A 16473-nucleotide genomic window follows, 5' to 3' on the forward strand; every position below is an offset into this window, starting at 1 on the left:
CTTTGCTCTTCCTTTAAAGCTACTTTTTAAGATCCATTGTTGGAAATGAATTCAGAATACGGTCATTTTCTCTGTAGGTGGGGGCCCCTCAGTATTCCATGCCCTCCCCAGATGACTCCATTCTGGCTCCATCACAATCTATGGTATAGTCAGGGGGAGAGGGATAGCTCAGTGGTTTGAGCACTGGCCTGCTAAACCCAGGGTTATAAATTCATTCCTTCAGGGAGCCATTTAGGGATCTGGGGCAAAAAACAAACAAACAAAAACCTGTCAGGGACAGTACTTGGTCCTGCTAGTGAAGACACTGGACTGGACTGGACTCAATTACCTTTCAAGGTCCCTTCCAACTCTATGAGATCAGTCTCTCTCTCTCTATATATATATAACCCTGATGACAGCAGTACCAGGTCAGACCAAAGGTCCATCTAGCCCAATATCCTGTCTACCAACAGTGGCCAATGCCAGGTGCCCCACGGGGAGTGAACCTAACAGGCAATGATTAAGTGATCTCTCTCATCTCCATCCTCTGACAAACAGAGGCTAGGGACACCATTCCTTACCCATCCTGGCTAATAGCCATTAATGGACTTAACCTCCATGAATTTATCCAGTTCTCTTTTAAAGGCTGTTACAGTCCTAACCTTCACAACCTCCTCAGGCAAGGAGTTCCACAAGTTGACTGTGCGCTGTGTGAAGAACTTAGTTTTGTTTGTTTTAAACCTGCTGCCCATTAATTTCATTTGCTGACCCCTAGTTCTTGTATTATGGGAATAACTAAATAACTTTTCCTTATCTACTTTCTCCACATCACTCATGATTTTATATACCTCTATCATATCCCCCCTTAGTCTCCTCTTTTCCAAGCTGAAAAGTCCTAGCCTTTTTAATCTCTCCTCATATGGGACCCGTTTCAAACCCCTAAATCATTTTAGTTGCCCTTTTCTGAACCTTTTCTAGTGCCAGTATATTTTTTTTGAGATGAGGAGACCACATGTGTATGCAGTATTCAAGATGTGGGTGTACCATCAATTTATATAAGGGCAATAATATATTCTCCTTCTTATTCTCTATCCCCTTTTTAATGATTCCTAACATCCTGTTTGCTTTTTTGACCACCTCTGCATACTGTGTGGACATCTTCAGAGAACTATCCACGATGACTCCAAGATCTTTTTCCTGACTCATTGTAGCTAAATTAGCCCCCATCATATTGTATGTATAGTAGGGCTATTTTTTCCAATGTGCATTACTTTACATTTATCCACATTAAATTTCATTTGCCATTTTGTTGCCTAATCACTTAGTTTTGTGAGATCTTTTTGAAGTTCTTCACAATCTGCTTTGGTTTTAACTATTTTGAGCAGTTTAGTATCATCTGCAAACTTTGCCACCTCACTGTTTACCCCTTTCTCCAGATCATTTATGAATAAGTTGAATAGGATTGGTCCTAGGACTGACCCTTGGGGAACACCACTAGTTACCCCTTTCCATTCTGAGAATTTACCATTAATTCCTACCCTTTGTTCCCTGTCTTTTAACCAGTTCTCAATCCATGAAAGGACCTTCCCTTTTATCCCATGACAGCTTAATTTACGTAAGAGCCTTTGGTGAGAGACCTTGTCAAAGGCTTTCTGGAAATCTAAGTACACTGCGTCCACTGGATCCCTCTTGTCCACGTGTTTGTTGACCCCTTCAAAGAACTCTAATAGATTAGTAAGACACGATTTCCCTTTACAGAAACCATGTTGACTATTGCTCAACAGTTTGTTTTTCTATGTGTCTGACAATTTTATTCTTAATTATTGTTTCTACTAATTTGCCCAGTACCGATGTTAGACTTACCGGTCTGTAATTGCCGGGATCACCTTCAGAGCCCTTTTTAAATATTGGCGTTACGTTAGCTAACTTCCAGTCATTGGGTACAGAAGCCGATTTAAAGGACAGGTTACAAACCTTAGTTAATAGTTCCACAACTTCACATTTGAGTTCTTTCAGAACTCTTGGGTGAGTGCCATCTGGTCCCGGTGACTTGTTAATGTTGAGTTTATCAATTAATTCCAAAACCTCCTCTAGTGACACTTTAATCTGTGACAGTTCCTCAGATTTGTCACCTACAAAAGCCAGCTCATGTTTGGGAATCTCCCTAACATCCTCAGCCGTGAAGACTGAAGCAAAGAATCCATTTAGTTTCTCCGCAATGACTTTATCGTCTTTAAGATGTGCAGTGATAGACTTTGCTATGCAGTATTAATATCTTCACTGCACAGACCACTTTCCCCCTCCATGGAGGGGAATGTTCAGGACAACTGGCATAAGGGAGGCCATTCCCTTTACAGAGTTCAGATATGCAGGCACCATATTACCGATCTTTCATTATTCACTTCTCTGTTGTTGGGGAAGCATCTCCCTCTCTCTCCAGGGTGGAAAGGGCAGAATGTTCATTGAGGAATGGAATCTACTTTGACAGACCTATGACTGAAAAGTGCATTAAATTCAAATGACTAGAGTTTGAAAAGATGTATGGAAATACTGTGCTATTTCTGCTGAATGAAAGTGACCACCAGATGTCACTGTTGCCCTAGACAAAGGAAAGAAAGTTGAATATGTGATCTTTGCTAAGACAGAGTTGATACAACTCTGGAAATTGTTTAGGCTGGTGACACATGCTCAGGCAAATCATGGAAGTTATCTTACAAGTCAAATGATGATGTTCCAGAGACACCAGTTATTAAATCATCAAGGGTCAAACTTGGAGATTCTCACTCAAGAAAAATACTTTTTGTTGTCTGCATAAGGCCTGCTGGGTTTGGTCTACTCATGGATGACCTCTGTGCATGGAACTGCCATTGAAGTACATGGGAATTACATGTATGCCTGACACACTGAATTGGCACCAAACCTTTCTTTGTCCTCACCACCAGTGGAGACAGGGACACTAAAAAATATAACAAAACAAGGTAAAAACTGTAGACATAGTAAAGTTAACAAAGCAGCCTCCTAATGACAAGTTCTAAAACAAAGCAAAGGTGTAAAGGAATAACATACAGCTGACGGCTAATGTCTTTAAATGCCTCTAGGAGCTGCTGCTGATGTATAGATCTTTCCCTCCCCTCCATCACACCCCATTACAGGCTGTAGTTTAAAAGTCCCAGCAAAATCCATAATGTTTACCCCTTACTCTGTCAACTGTATCTCTAGTTTTAGAAGGAAAGGCTGCTCTCAGGCCATATAGGGCCCTGATCAAGTGAAGCATCATAGTGGAATGGCATAAAACACTGGAACGTAGGCAGTAGGAACAAGTGTAATCCTCAGCTGATGTAAATCAGTGAAGCTCCATTAACTTCAATAGAACTATGCTGATTTACACTAGGTGAGAAGCTGGCCCTGAATCTTTTATATTAGTTGCAAAGATTGCTATTTACATTTCTTCTATGAATATCTAGGAAGCAGAGGTAACAAAGAAAAAGATATGGGTTGGAATTCATGTTTGATTACAGAAGTAAGGGACAAAATTTTGGCTCTGCCAAAAATGCTGAAGATTGGAGATCTGACTAGGCTGTGAGAACCAAAGTCAGACACTGATCCATTTGGAGTGACTGGACACATACGAAAATATATATGCAGTGACATAGAAACCAAAACATACATACTTTCTACAGGTCTAAAATTCTTTTGTCTCTGCCCATTGATGAACACAGAACTGAGCTAATGCTGAGCTGTGGTTTTGCAAATGAGAAATAAAAGAAATAACTAAGACTGAAAAAGCAAGATAAATGTCACATACTGGAGAGCCTCTCAGCACATGCTGCAAGACTTAACTACTGGACACATGGCATAGAAAAAGTCCTCAGCAAGCTGATAAAAAATCCACTGAGGAATTAAAGGCAGAATATAAACAGAGAACATGTGAATTAATCTCTATTATATTAAGATAAAATGCTTTTATACAAATCTGCCAAGAATGATGGAGTATTAAGATGCCAAAGATGAAATTGCAGGATTTACCTCAGAAAAGGTGTTTTAGGAGTTGAGTTATAAGAAGGACGATATAAAAAGGCATGATAGTGTTAATTGACTGGCTGATGAATAATACCACCAGGGAGAACCACAAACAATCGTGCCAATTTTCATTGCTGTAGTGATCCTCAGAGCAGCTACTGAAAACATTCCAAGGATTCAATGCAAAAGTCCTGGTTTGCAGGATTCTTCGTGGCCTGACTCCCAGTGGTGGCAATGGTAAGCCTCAAACTTCCCTATATTCTTCTTGTGTTTGGGTTTGATGCTTAACCTTTGTGTGATGCTCCTTTTTGTATGTGTGATGGGTTTGATTGCATGACAGTATATAACTGTATTTATATTTATATTTATATTTAGTGCCTGAAAGATGTCGAAGGCCTGTTCAGGGATTCATTCTCAGTTCATGTTGTAAGTCCCTGAATATCATCTGCAAATGTAGACCAGGTGTGTAATAGGGAGATTTCTCTTTAAGATCTCTATAGAGAGGGGGTAGGGGGTAGGAATGAGTTGTCTGGATCATTGTTCCTAGGCAGATACAGATTTAGCACTCCACACACAGAAGTTTCTGGAATTGGGTATGGTAGTTTTGGGCATGCTCAGTAGGTTCCCTTTTGCTGGACTCAGACTCCATTGAGGGAAAGAGGTCAGGACAGCTGTTTTGTAAAAGGCTATCTGTGTGGGTTGGGCAAAGCTGAGCTACAGGAACAAAAGGGAGGCTATTCCCCCCAACCCCCTAACTTCTGAAGCATTTTACAGCAGGTTAGTGACATTGGCAGTGTTAATTACAGAAAAGGGAAATTGGGAGGGAACACTATTTTTTTTATTTTAATTGTATACTTTGAATGTTTGCTTTTTACTAAACTGTCTTAGTTAAATTGCCTCAACCAGTATGATTCACCAGCTTCTCTTATTTAAATGTGATGATGAGGAAAGAATCCATTTATATTTTGCTAGTCTCAGTTTTGTATTTTTTCTTGTAACAAGGTTTTTTTAATCTATATATTTAAACTGAATGGTTGGTTAATTAGTTAGCTAACTGATTGCAGTAGAGGAGTGGGAACAGACTGCATGTATTCCAGCTGAAGATTTCTATAAGTGAGAAGAGGAAAGATGTTGCTGTGCTTTTGACTCCGCAGTATGGGTCTTGGTGATCAGAGACTGAGGAGAGCTTAACCTGAGTGTTTGGGAACTTTGAGATACTGACCCTGTTTACATTCAATTTGTTTTCTTCTTTGTTTATATATAACTGAAGATAATGTATGTAGATTATAAAGAACTCATGTTATGCTGTAGAAATTAAGTTATATTTATAAAATCTTAGATAAAGTTGGTAGTTAAGAATTAAGTTAATTGTTTTTTGGACTTGATTGTGGGGAGGTTGACTCTGTGCAATCCTTGTTGAATATCCTCAGTGACTGAATTCTGGGTCTTCATGTGCCTTTTTGTGGGAGATTTTTAGATACTAAGAGGAGGGCAGTGAAGCAAAGTCTGGCCCACTCAAAAGTTACACAAACAGTTATTCCTGCTACCTGTAGGTAACAGCATGGACTGGGAACTTAGATATCTGTTGGTTATAGAACAAAATAATAACAAATTTCACAACACCTTTGCTAGGTAGGCATTATATCTATTTAAGATATAGGAAAATGGGGAAGACAGAGTTTGACTCAAGGGCCAGGAAGAGAATTGTATAGATCTCCTGATTCCCGGGCTGGCCCTTTAATTCCTTTCCCTAAGCTTCCTTAAGTAACAAGTGTGGTGCTGGCAAACCAGGCATCAGCTTATGCCACGGTACCCGTGCTTCACCCATACTGACAAACGCATAGCTGGAATCAATCTGGTTCACCTGTGTGTGTTTAGTATTGGAACATAGATATTAGTCATAAAAATGTGCTTAGTATTTAATCTTTATTGAATGCTTGTAAGTTGCTGCCTGCATTAATCTCGTGTATAATTCTATAGCATATACAGTAAGGCAGTGTTTGAACATTTGCACTGTAAGCCTCTGTAACTGTAAATCACCAGACAGGAAAGCAGCATTAACTGGTGTGAAATAGTAGTCTCCAACAGGTGTTATGTCCCGCCTGACAAGGCTCATCAATGCCAGGCAAACTATGATGGAACATAAGAAAACAAGACTTTGTTGATTGCTCTCCTCTACTCACCATGAAAAGATTTGCAGCTGAATTCTGTGAATCATTTGAACAAAAGTATTGTCAAGCTTGAAATGAACAAAAGTATTGTCAATGTTAGGCCTCAAACTTCTGGAAGCTTCAGAAAGCAAGCTTTGCAGAATTAGGCTGGAACTTGTGGTCAAGAGATGCTGCAACCAGATAACACTTTATGCTGACTCCTACGTGGTGAAATAAGTTAGGTCTTCAGGCATAGCTTATAAAACCACATTACCCACAGTTGAGACATGGCCGGCAGATGAGATAAAAAGTATGAAGGCACAGACCTCTGTGTGTGTGTTTTGGTAAACCCAACCCAGATCCCCTGAACTGAAGGGATGTGCACTTCTCGACCATCTGTACCTGGAAAGTGCGGAAAACGGCCAACTGAAGGGTAACGTATTTTCGGACAAATGCAGGGTAGGGTTATAGAGTAAAGAAGTCTGGTTGCTAGAGCTGATTTGATCTCAAGTTGTGTTGACACTACAGTATTAAAAATGGTAGTGTTGGGATAATTTGGTCTCAGGTTGTAGCAATACTGCAGTATTAAAATTAGTAGTAGAAGCTTAATAATAGTATTAAATTGTTTAGGAATAGTAGTAAATTGTTAATCAATATATAATATCTTTACTTGCACTTGTGCTTACTGACAGCAGGGACAGTACGTGTAAAGTTAGTAGTTAATAAGTAATAATAGCTTTGCATGTGCTTGTGCCTGTCGTCGGTATAAATTGCCATTTATATTCAATACTTATGCATAATATTACATGTTCTTATAGTAGTAAGTAACTAATGCATAATATTACCTGTACTTGTGCTTGTCTTCAGTATAACTTGCCATTTATATTAATCCTTATTCAATGCTGGTCTTTAATTTTTCTTTTCCTATTTTGTCTGTATTGCATTTATAGCCGTAAGTCATTAAAAACCTTTCTTGAGGAATAATCAGTAGTTTTAATTTTTCTTATACGGGCACTACTCAGCCTCATTACATCTGTGTTGGGTGGTAGGAAGTAGCGATCACCCGGGGCCCAACTAGGGCCCTGATGCCTTCCTTCTTCTTTTATCTCCGCAAATTCCTCTTAGTGGCTAAGTTTGAAGCAGATGGGGGGAAGAAATAGGAAGCCCTAACAAGGGAAAACTATCTATTATGCTGCTTAGACAAGGAGAGGCAAGGATTACTAGGCATAAAGAAAACATCCCCATTGTTTAGTCTGGGTTAGCCTTAATGGACACACAAAGCTTTCTTATTACAGAAGCTTCTATTACTTTTTGAAACTTAAAATTGGAACTCGTGTGTGTGTGTGTGTAATATGTCTGTCTGCTTTAACCTTGTAAATAACTTTAATTTCCTTTTCTTACATAACAAATCTCTAGATATTTTATTATAGGATTGGCCAAAAGCATTGTCTTTGGTTTGAGATCTAAGGTGCAATTGACTGGTCCGTTGGGACTGGAAGTAACCTAAATGTTACTGTGATCTTTGCTGTAAGAAAGGTCAGCTTACCTGGGTGGTAAGACTGACTGGAATACCCAAGGGGACTGTCTGTGACTCCATGTTAAGGCTGTTAGTGCCTAAGCAGTTTATACTTGATAATTGGTTGGTGAATGAAATTTAAGTTCTGAACTCTCAGCCAATTTGGGGTTTGTGCCCTGCTTCCCAACAGTCAGTCCTGAGTTTGGTACTCATGCTCTTGAGCCACTGTAGGACAACTTGACAACGAGTGTTAAACTACCATGTCAGGAGAATATCCTATTTATAGAGAATTCTCCTGCTAAAATGTTTTTTTATGAAAAAGTATTTCAGTAGTTAATATTTAAATAACCGCTCTCTCAGAATATTGCCAGGTCTCATTGCAGATACTTTATAAAGTATTTCCAGTGATTCACTTCAGGGATTTCTATAAAAGTCATGCATTTTCTTAGTAAAAAACTGTTAAGGAAATTTCTAGCTCCTAAAGGAAAGTGTTGTCCCTGAAGACAGTAATATTCTCTACCTACAGGAATCAGTGGATCCTTTGGTCTCTTTTATAAACAGCAACAGAGCATTCAGGAAGGGAAATGGCCCAGTTTCCTAAACCTTACAAAAGTCTTCATAAATGCCATTGAAATGTCCCTATGCACAGCCAATTTAAAAACAAAGAACTGAGTTTCTGGCTCTCCATTGATTACTAGAGATGGATCCAAGCTTCACAGTTTGGTTCTAGATTTGTTTGTGTATATGGATTCTCCCTAAAATTCAAAGCTGTGTGGATCTGAGTTTTTGGGGTGATTATTGCAGAGCTAATGGGTCAGATCCTCAGCTGGGTTATACCCACAGATGAGGAGCTGGCCTAAGGGCATGAAATTTAGATCCAGGGCTTAGTTTGAATTCTGAATCCCCCACAAGGTTGTTTGGGGATGTTTTAAAAGTTCATTTCTAGTTACCATACATGAGGAAAGAAAAGGGCTTCTCTTATAGACAGATGATGTGCTTGAAATTGTAGTCACAAAGTGTATGGCTTGATTCTGTGGTTCTTTAAGGCCCTCAATCCTGCAGTACCCTTAAGCATGTGTGTAACTTCAAGCATGTGAGTAGTCCCAGTGACTTTCAATGGGACTACCTATGTGCTTAGTCAGGGTGGATTTGATTTAAATCACTAGTCAGAAAAACTCTATTAAATCATGGATTTCTACATAAAAGTGCATTCTTGTAGGTTGTTATAACCTTAATACATATTCTTCACAACTAAGGCCTGTAGGAGGTGTTACCCGACTTACTAGCTCGGGAGCTATCCCACACTGCACCACTCTGTTGACGCTGGGACACTCGGATGAGCTGACCAGCCACACCAAAAGTCCCGGGAAAATTTGAATTCCTTTGATTTGAAGGTTTTCCTGTCTGGACAGTTTGAATGGAGTTCGTGGGGACTCAGGCAGCTCAGCAGCAGCGCAGCAATGCTCCAGCTCAGGAGGAGGAGTGTCTCTCTGAAGAGAAGAAGAGGACAGCATAGACTGATCGGGAAGTCTTGGATCTGATAAGGTCAAAGCCGTGAGTGAGAGAGGATACAGCCGTGATGCAACGCGCGCGCCGCATGAAAATCAAGGACCCAGACAAAGGCTACAAAAAAGGAAGTTTTGTGGGGAGAGAGGCAGGCGGGCAGCGCTTACAACGGTGGTTTCCCGACAGCAGGATCTCTTCATCACCTCACGGAGATCCTGGTCGAAATTAAAAAATCTCGACGGGCAGCAGCAGCTCAGAGACTCTGCCGCTGCTGCGTGAGCGCGTAACGGAAGCCAAAGAATCAAAATGGACGCCATGGAGGAGGTGGACTGATGAAACATTTGCATTCTTGGCTGGCATTGCATTGCTCTTCTAGCTTCAAAAACAAAACACAGTGGTGTGGGGGCATAGCTAGGCAGGCAATAGCTAGGCCCACCCACCCACCCCCAGAAAACAAAGAAAACAATCTCTCTTCTCCTCTCTTTACATGTCACCCCGTCTCTGCTGCAGATAGCAGAGATAGGCGATGGTGCAGCACCAACACATAACATTCCCCACGCCCCCACGCTATGGATGTACAATATGGCTGGTATCCGTCCTCATCATCATCAGCCTATTGGCACATGGGGCAGTGCAAGGACTAGTATAACTATACACTATCTGTCAGGTCCCCCCCCAGTGTCCCAGTGTGAATTTTTTCATGGTAGATGGTGGTATATGGCTGATAACCATTGTCATCATAGCATAGCATAGCAGGCTTCATCAGCCTTCACCCTTCATATGTAAAGAAAAAAGAAATTGCCCCCTGGGAGCAGCAGGAGATTGCTGGCTCCCTCTCTCCTCTCCCCTGTCCTATATCTGGTATCATCATAAACTGGAGGCTGCCTTCCCTCATTTCTTTTCTCACAAACACACTGTCTTATTTTCTGCATCCATTAGTTAGTACTTCACACAAAGTGGGGGAATGCTATGGTAGCCCAGGAAGGGCGGGGAAGATGGGGTTTGCAACTACAGCTCATAAATAGCATAGGATCTGACATGCAGGCAAGATCTGACACAGGCTCTCTCTGGTTCTGGTTCTCTGATACAGTGGTTCTACCTTGCCTATGCCCACTTTCTAGGACCCACTATTTTCAATTTAAGAGAGGGAAGGAGGGTCAGGACTCATTTGTCATTCCGCCCTTTATTTTTGCAGACACAGGCAGCAGAGCAAGGGCAGCAGCAAGGCACAATGTGCAAAGTGCTAGTACACTGGTAACCATGCCCATCTTATTGGTAATGTAGATGGTGGTATATGGTGGGTAATGTATCTCTGCTGTCATGCAAAAGCAAAAAAAGCATGCTGTGTTGCGCTGCTGACCGACGCCTCTCAAGCGGCATCTAGTACACATACGGTGACAGGCACAAAAGGCAAATGGTTTCCAGGGAAACGGGCATCCAGGGAATGGGTCTTGCAATGATGAAATGATGTAGCGACTAGGAGGAAGGAAGGACCCGCGACATGACATACTAAGAACCACATCATAATGGTTTTTGCCCCATCAGGCACTGGGATCTCAAACCAGAATTCAGGTGTTCATTGTTCGCAAATCATTATCTTTGCAACTTATCTTTTCCTTTTCCTATCACCTCCTTTTCCTATCACACAGCCGCCTGCTCTCCCCAGACCTCCCAGAGGCTGGCAGAGGCAGGCAAAGAAAGAAAGGGAAAGAAAAGAAAAGACAAGACAGATGTGTGAACTTATGGGGTGCTCCTGAGACGGGACGTGGACCAGCAGAGCCAGTGGAGGAGACCACCTCTCTGTACACCCAGAGGCACACAGAGAGGTGGAGAGAGGGCGCGAGAGGAGACACGGCAGGACTCACTAGCTGCTTGGCTTGGACAGGCATGCTCCAACCTGCCTGCGCCCCTTGTGCAGTTTCTGGCAGGACCAGAGCAGAGGGACAGTGCCCCTCTGCTGCAGCCTCCGCCCCCCGCCCCAAAGTCCCCCCCCCCCCCCCACAAATAACCAGAAGGAGTGGCGCCAGAGGCCCGTGTAAAACTGCCTGCACCCCCCAGCACTCAAGCACCCAAAAGCTCTCATACCTACCCTTCCTTTGTCCTCTCCTTTCCTGCCTTCCCCAATCCCCATCCCCCCATCCCAGTTTAAACATCTAGTTTAATAAAAATAAACTTTTCTACTTTTCTGTTCTGTACTGTTTGTTCTTTTTAGAGGGGCTGGGGTTGAAGGGGGGGGGGGACAATGACAGGACAATTACCAGGACAATCCAGGTACAGACATGGGGCACAGGGCAGCACACACACACACACACACACACACTGCCCCTGTCGGTATGGGAGGTGGGGAGGGAGTGGAGGTGTGGTGTGGGGTGGGGTGGAGTTTGTTTGGGGGGGGGGGGGGGCCAGATCTCATGCAACGGGTCCTGGACCCCACCACAGCCACGCAGCAGAGGAAGCTGTATCCGTCCCCCCCCGCAAAAGGCCACATAGCTAAGGGGATGGCAGGCTCCGTTGAAACATCCAGTGCGGCTGAGCGCTCTGGGAGGCAGAGAGTCTGTCATTCCTCAAGTTTTTAGGCGCGGTCTTCACTGCACACACCTAGCACAGTCCGTGTCCCAGTTTTTCAACCCTGTAATAAAAGTCATCAATAAAGAAACCTTTGTAAGTTACACTGGAACATGTCTTTTTTTTTAAACGTGTGTTGGAAGTTGGGGAAGGATGCTAGTCAACAGTTGGTAAGCAAACAGGGGCAGGTTTTCTTCAGCTTCTCTGAAGAAACTGAACAGTCACAGGTCATGCTGCTGATGCGCGCTGAGTTCTTTTTCCTTTCCTTGTGTGCTGTGCAGCGCCTGCACAGAGCTTCAGGCCAGGGCATTAGCGGGTAGGCTGGGTCCCATCACTTCACTGGGCATCTGCACATCCCAAGAGTTATTTTGTGGTCCGGGAAGAAACTACCTTCTGCAGGCGTCTAAACAGAGCAGAGTTCCTGGTAAGCGTCCCCCACCAGTGCAGCACCAGCACCATTGAAAAGTAGCCATTTTTCTCAGGCTGTGGAAGTGAGGTGGGCGATAAGGCGAGGAGTTGACAGCAGGCAAAACTGCAGCGGGATCCGTGCTCAAAGTGGAATCCACAAATTCGACCTAAGTTAAATCGAACTACTCTTGTAGTGTAGACATACCCTAAGAGATAGATGTAGGTTTCATTTTTAGAAGATACACACTATACATTTTTAAGTGATTTATTTTGAAAACTTTTCAGATTAGTTTTACAGCTATATCAGAAAATGAATGAATGATTGGTTATTTCATTTACCAAAGGTAACTGAAGCAGACATTTATGAAGTCACTGGGAGGTGAACTATCTCCAATTCAACAGGTTAATCATTAATATTTGGAGGATTTCCTTGCCATGCTGTATTACCAGACAGACATTTAAATTGTTTTTATTAGCTAAAACATCAACGTTATGTATTCTGGATTTTTTTCTTCAACAAACATATAATATTTTAACAAAACAAGCATATGAATTTTTGAATTTAGTTAAACATTCAAGTTTTTTAAAATCAGGTTAGTTTTTGTTAAAATTATTTTGAACTAAAATAGTTACATGAAATATTAAAAAAACACAAAATTAAATAGACTATGTCAGCCAGGTCAACATGAGAAACTTAAAATATTGGCTTCTGCAGCTAACTCAGTCATCTTCACCTTCATTTTCCTGTTTGTTCATAATCTGGAAAAGAAAAACAAGCTTTCCTGCTTTTTCAGGTCCCAAATGATTTCTCAATTTGGAATGAATTAGTCCAAAGGAAGAAGTTCTTTCTACACAGGCAGAAGAAGCTACTGCTGTTAAAAGTGAGATTATCACTTCAACAGTCTCTGAATCCAAGTACTTAAGTGACTTCTACCAGTTCACTGGTGTGACTTTCTTTAAAACATCACCAGCAAACGTATATTTCTTGAATGGTTCACCCTTAGCTCTGAAGTTTATTATAGTTGGCATTACGGAGGGATGATTGCTGGATGTCCATGTCATCGCCAACTCCTCTTCTTCAGCAGTTAAGGTTTGACCCTGGTAACGAGTATTGAGAATATTTGCAAGAAAATGAGCTGGACATAGTGCTTGTCCCATTTGTTTTTTTTGCATATTTCTCTTTTTAAGATCTCAATCAGTTCCTTCCAAATTTCAACAGTGTCAGCAGTAAAACAGCTATTTCCGTGCATTTTGTTCAAGGCTACAGAAATAGGCTTCAGGGTACTCAGTATGTGCTCAATGTTTCTCTTAAGCCCAATGCTGAGAACTTTGGCTGTGACAGTGCCATCTATTTTTTCACGATGACCATGAGATGGTCGAGTTCAGGATCCTGATACAAGGAAGAAAGGAGAGCAGTAGAACAGAGAACCCTGGACTTCAGAAAAGCATACTTCGACTCCCTCAGGGAACTGATGGGCAAGGTCCCCTGGGAGAATAACATGACGGGGAAAGGAGTCGAGGAAAGCTGGCTGTATTTTAAAGAAACCTTATTGAGGTTGCAGGAACAAACCATCCCGATGTGTAGGAAGAAAAGTAAATATGGCAGGCGACCAGCTTGGCTCAACAGTGAAATCCTTGCTCGTCTTAAACACAAAAAAACAGCTTATAAGAAGTGGAAGATTGGACAAATAACCAGGGAGGAGTATAAAAGTATTGCTCAGGCATGCAGGAGTGAAATTAGGAAGGCCAAATCACACTTGGAGTTGCAGCTAGCTGGAGATGTTAGGAGTAACAAGAAGGGTTTCTTCAGGTATGTTAGCAACAAGAAGAAAGTCAAGGAAAGTGTTGGCCCCTTGCTGAATGAGGGAGGGAACCTAGTGACAGAGGATGTGGAGAAAGCTAGTGTACTCAATGCTTTTTTTGCCTCTGTCTTCACAGACAAGGTCAGCTCCCAGACAGCTGCACTCTGCAGCACGGTATGGGGAGGAGGTGACCAGCTCTCTGTGGGAAAAGTAGTAGTTCGGGACTATTTAGAAAAGCTGGACGAGCACAAGTCCATGGGGCCGGATGCGCTGCATCTGAGGGTGCTAAAGGAGTTGGCCGAAGAGATTGCAGAGCCATTGGCCATTATCTTTGAAAAATCATGGCAATCGGGGGAGGTCCCGGATGACTGGAAAAAGGCTGATGTAGTGCCCATCTTTAAAAAAGGGAAGAAGGAAGATCCAGGGAACTACAGGCCAGTCAGTCTCACCTCAGTCCCTGGAAAAATCATGGAACAGGTCCTCAAGGAATCAATTCTGAACCACTTAAAGGAGGGGAAAGTGATCAGGAACAGTCAGCATGGATTCACCAAGGGCAAGTCATGCCTGACTAATCTAATTGCCTTCTATGATGTGATAACCGGCTCTGTGGATGAGGGGAAAGCAGTGGATGTGCTATTTCTGGACTTTAGCAAAGCTTTTGATACAGTCTCCCACAGTATTCTTGCCAGCAAGTTAAAGAAGTATGGGTTGGATGAATGGACAGTAAGGTGGATAGAAAACTGGCTAGATGGTCGGGCTCAACGGGCAGTGATCAATGGTTCCATGTCTAGTTGGCAGCCGGTATCAAGTGGAGTGCCCCAAGGGTCGGTGCTGGGGCCGGTTTTATTCAGTATCTTCATTAACGATCTAGAGGATGGTGTGGACTGCACCCTTAGCAAGTTTGCAGATGACACTAAACTGGGAGGAGTGGTTGATACGCTGGAGGGTAGGGATAGGATACAGAGGGACCTAGACAAATTAGAGGATTGGGCCAAAAGAAATATGATGAGGTTCAACAAGGACAAGTGCAGAGTCTTGCACTTAGGATGGAAGAATCCCATGCACTGCTACAGACTAGGGACCGAATGGCTGGGCAGCAGTTCTGCAGAAAAGGACCTAGGGGTTACGGTGGACGAAAAGCTGAATATGAGTCAACAGTGTGCCCTTGTTGCCAAGAAGGCTAATGGCATTTTGGGTTGTATAAGTAGGGGCATTTCCAGCAGATTGAGGGATGTGATCATTCCCCTCTACTCCGCACTGGTAAGGCCTCATTTCGAATACTGTGTCCAGTTTTGGGCCCCACACTACAAGAAGGATGTGGATAAATTGGAGAGAGTCCAGCGGAGGGCAACAAAAATGATTAGGGGGCTGGAGCACATGACTTATGAGGAGAGGCTGAGGGAACTGGGATTATTTAGTCTGCAGAAGAGAAGAATGAGGGGGGATTTGATAGCTGCTTTCAACTACCTGAAAGGGGGTTCCAAAGAGGATGGATCTAGACTGTTCTCAGTGGTAGAAGATGACAGAACAAGGAGTAATGGTCGAAAGTTGCAGAGGGGAAGGTTTAGGTTGGATATTAGGAAAAACTTTTTCACTAGTAGGGTGGTGAAGAACTGGAATGGGTTACCTAGGGAGGTGGTGGAATCTCCTTCCTTAGAGGTTTTTAAGGTCAGGCTTGACAAAGCCCTGGCTGGGATGATTTAGTTGGGTTTGGTCCTGCTTTGAGCAGGGGGTTGGACTAGATGACCTCCTGAGGTCCCTTCCAACCCTGAGATTCTATAATTCTATGATTTTGTTCACAAACTGTCATCAGATTAGGCCAGTTCTTGATGTAGTGCTCAAAACAGTCCACCACTGAGTTCCATCGCACGTCTTGTGGGAGACTTAGCTTGGTTCAGAGCAGCTGCTTCAAAGTGGTTGTTACATAAGTATTTTGCAATTTCAACAACCTTTTTCTCTATTATTTCTGAACTTTGCCTCTAGAGTGAGCACTGCATCCATATCAGTGCTGAGCACTGTCTCCACTCTCTTCACTCTCTCTCTTTCTCTTTCTCCTCATCTTCATCTCATTTGCATTTGCATCACATGCATACATGCTTTTTTGACATTTTTTTTTTTTTTTTTTTTTTTTTTTTATTTTTATTTAACTTACTACTACTACTATTACTACTGTGTGTGCTGTTCTGATGTATGTATTGTTTCTTCATTCTTCTATAAACTGTCACTACAAGCACACATACAACACTCACATTCACACCATTACATACCCATCATTCATTAGGCTCAGGTTCACAATTTCAATTTCAGACCAAACAACAGACCCCCTTGATTGACCAAGGGACGCCACTTGTGCAGGCAGGTCAGGCAGTGGGGGCGGTTTTGTTTGCTGTCTTCGGTTCTCCAGGCTGCTGCCGGTGTGGGCTGCGGTGTGTACTGGATGGTGCTTTCCAGCAGCAGCAGCCCCTGGCTGGCCAAAACCAGGGCACCACGGTGGCAGTTGGCCCGCGGATTCGGGAGGACACAGGAA

The 16473-nt window shown here is 42.7% G+C and overlaps 1 protein-coding gene across 3 annotated transcripts in view; it reads left to right on the top strand.

The window, feature by feature from the left end:
- Positions 1 to 4534: 4534 nt before the first annotated feature.
- Positions 4535 to 16473, top strand: part of LOC120373565 (neuronal acetylcholine receptor subunit alpha-7) — a 108655-nt gene continuing 96716 nt past the window's right edge. For all 3 annotated transcript variants that reach the window (XM_039492194.1, XM_039492191.1, XM_039492190.1), the window contains exon 1: positions 4535 to 4776. The gene's annotated coding sequence lies outside the window, so the exon portion shown is untranslated. The remainder of the gene's footprint in view (positions 4777 to 16473) is intronic.

Source organism: Mauremys reevesii, linkage group 10 (assembly GCF_016161935.1).
Source record: "Mauremys reevesii isolate NIE-2019 linkage group 10, ASM1616193v1, whole genome shotgun sequence".
Taxonomy (NCBI): domain Eukaryota; kingdom Metazoa; phylum Chordata; order Testudines; family Geoemydidae; genus Mauremys; species Mauremys reevesii.